The 3,265-nt window shown below is 34.6% G+C and overlaps 1 long non-coding RNA gene across 1 annotated transcript; it reads left to right on the forward strand.

Moving 5' to 3' along the window:
- The first annotated feature begins 560 nt into the window (after positions 1-560).
- On the forward strand, positions 561-2,480 carry LOC309498979. The gene is made up of 3 exons (XR_014206088.1): positions 561-641; positions 831-1,130; positions 1,786-2,480. It is a non-coding gene; the product is annotated as an uncharacterized lncRNA (long non-coding RNA).
- The last annotated feature ends 785 nt before the right edge of the window (positions 2,481-3,265 follow it).

The raw sequence follows: 3,265 nt of genomic DNA on the forward strand, positions 1-3,265 counted from the left end.
CTTGCACTTCAAAAAAACTTTAATCTGAAAATTAAAATTCTGAAAATGTATTCAAACACTTTAATAACTTTTTTAATTAATGTATCTAGTCAGTAACAATACAATACAAATCAAGCACAAAAGTATATTATCATCCTTTACTCTTGAGGATTCCCAAGAGTAAACAAAGGAAGAATAAAAAACTGGTACCATGGTGGACAGAAGAGTGTCGTCAGACTGTTAAAAACAGGAATAGAGCATTTAAACTAGTAAAAAAACACCCATAACATGCAGCATTTGATTCAGTATAAGAAGGCACAGGCTAATGTGAGAAGAACAGTACGTCAAGCTAAAAGGGCAAGTTGGAAGAAACTTTGCAGTGAAATAGGAAGATCAACACCTGTGGGAGAGGTTTGGGGAATGATAAAAAGGATGGGAGGAGTAAGGAGGGAACGGGAAATTCCAGTTATAATTACTGAGGAAGGAACAGCAATCTCCAATAAGGATAAGGCAGAGATAATGGCAAAAGCATTTGTAAAAATTCACAGAAAGGAAGGCGTACAGACTTATCTCTGCCTTATCCTTATTGGAGATTGCTGTCCCTTCCTCAGTAGCCTAATTATAACTGGAATTTCCCGTTCTCTCCTTACAAACCACAATGGGTATTTTCAACTGCATTACCTTTGTTCTAATCCACTGGGGGTTTGGTTTAGCCTTCGGGTAAAGTGACTGAAAAACAGTTGCTTCCTCATTAGAGAAAAAACACATAATATTCACACATGCTTATTACAGAACAACTGTTAAAATAATGTGCATTTATTTTTCTATTCCTTTGTTTTGTGTCATGGCAGGTCAAAAAGTGAAGCGAGGATTCAAGTGCAGATAAGGAAGTAATCAAAAATAAAACAAAACTACAACAAAAACACCCTGTAGGGGAAAACAAGACAGGCATCTGGTATAACTGGAACAGGGGCGGGTCTACGTGGTGGCTTGGCCATCCCAGAGCCATATAGAGAGAGAGTTGCGACAACTCCATTGACAACAATGGAACGCTTTTTTACAGCAATGGCGGCTCGTGGAGCCCCTCAATAGTTCCCGGAAGTAGCAGCAGCGCGGTAGAACAGACCGTTTGTGATGGACTTTTATAAAAGGTAAGACGTTTAAAGAATACGATTGTATATTATCAGTACATCTGAATCAAATTAACTTGTATTAAAGCATGCTAGTTTATTATTATTGCTCTCTAAATTAGTAGTTTTAGGGAACGTTATCAGATAAAAGATAGGTCATTGGATAAAGTTAGTAGCGCATAACAAACCACGAACAGCCTATTAATGGTTAAAACCGTTATATTAATGCAGTTTTATCCTTTGTTGTGTAATAAGAGGGAAATCCTTCTAAACAGGGGTTAAATATAACATTGGGGAGTGTGATATGTGGAAGTGATAAAATGAGAATATCCGTTTCATTCCTCATTAAATGTGCAATAACAAAAAAAAAAAAAATCATTATTTTAGATTGCATTTTTGAGTAACAAAAACGTATGGGTGGAGTTTTTTAGACATTGTGTTTCTGTTGACTATTAGGCTGTCTATTATGTTTCAGCTCAGCTGATTTTTGGATTGATGGGAAAGGGAAATGGAAGTTTATTTGTGAGATTAAAAACAATGCTTAAAAGTAGCAAGCCATTTTAAAAAGCAAATCACACTAGACTTAATGGGGAATAATACTAAATACCACAACATGTAATATATACTACTACTGTATATAATTTGTTTTTGTCTCCTTTATCTCTCTCAACACAAGAAGCTCAAAGGGATTCAGTGGATCGTGAAGACTCCCTGCACTGACGCTGTACCCTCACCTTCAGTTTCAGCATATTTTCTCCTCTCTGTGTCAGACACCACAAGAACAACATAGAGGAAATGACAGACAACATGCTTGACGTGCATTTTATTAGACATTTATAAATCCCATTGTGCTAAATCAATGCAAAAGTATATCTATATATATTAAAACTGATGTAATGTATATTTTTGAGTAGTGAACTTTGACTTTTTGAAATTTAAACAAGTTTCAGCTGTAAACATTTCTAAATGTTTAAATTCACCTGACATGGAAAGTGTACCAACCTACCCATACTTGAAAGCAGTTTTTACCAGTATTTGAGAGATCTACAACCATTTTCACTCATCATTAAGGCTCCTCTGGACGATGCATTATCATGTATACTTTAATTACTATAATAAAATAACCAAATAAATAGGTTTTTATAGATTAAAGGGATGTAGGTCATGAATTTATCAAATTATGTTAAAAGTAAATAATGCACATGGGCACTAATGAAATAATGTGTGTGTATAATCATGTTTTGTTTGAAAATGTAATATTATACATTAATATATTATGTATTAATTTATACAGTAATAAGTGCATGGGGTGCATAAGCATTGTAAACATTAAGATGAATGAAATTTCACTTAATTAAATTATACATTTTACTTGTTTGCAATGGATTTTTTTTAAGACAATCACCTGTTACCTGCAAGTCTCTGTCCTTGTGAAACCATAGTGAACATTACGTGATACCTTTAAATAACATTCTAGTTTAAGAACAAAAAATAGTCAAGTCAAGTCATCTTCATTTATCTTAGCGCTTTTAACAATGTAGATTGTTTCAAAGCCGCTTTACAGAGATACACGTATAATTTATGGTAACAGAGATTGTTTTGGCTTTATAGCGGTTCTTTAATAAAGTTATTTTCCAGCTAAAGTTATTGTTCATTGATTCGCTTCCGTCGGAACGATCATTTGTTATTAAATTAGGGGCCGTTAAGACGACACCATTCTCTCTACACAGACTTTAAACGCGAAACTAAATGAAATACTTCAAAACAACTGCAACACGGTCTTTAACCAAGGTAACAGTTAACGTACGTAGCCAGAAATATGTTAACAAACGGCAGGCAACGCTGGTTGACCACTATAAACATTAAATACTAGCAGATTTTTATCTTTTAAAAATAAAATTACTGTAACTACAAACACATACTACATTCACATATCAGTGTATTATATAAATATTGTAAATCAATTCATTTACTACAAACTACCAAAAATCACAGTTCTGCTCTCTAACTCCATCGATTTGAATTGGCGCCGTAGCACTTCCTGGAACTATCTGAGATCTACACGAATCACGTGACAACTGTGCATTTTGAACTTCCGTTGTCGCAACTCTCTCTCTCTATGGCTCTGGGCCATCCCAGGTGCCCCCCCTGTAAGA

The sequence above is a fragment of the Leuciscus leuciscus genome, assembly GCF_965113295.1.
Source record: "Leuciscus leuciscus genome assembly, chromosome: 5".
Classification (NCBI taxonomy): Eukaryota; Metazoa; Chordata; class Actinopteri; order Cypriniformes; family Leuciscidae; genus Leuciscus; species Leuciscus leuciscus.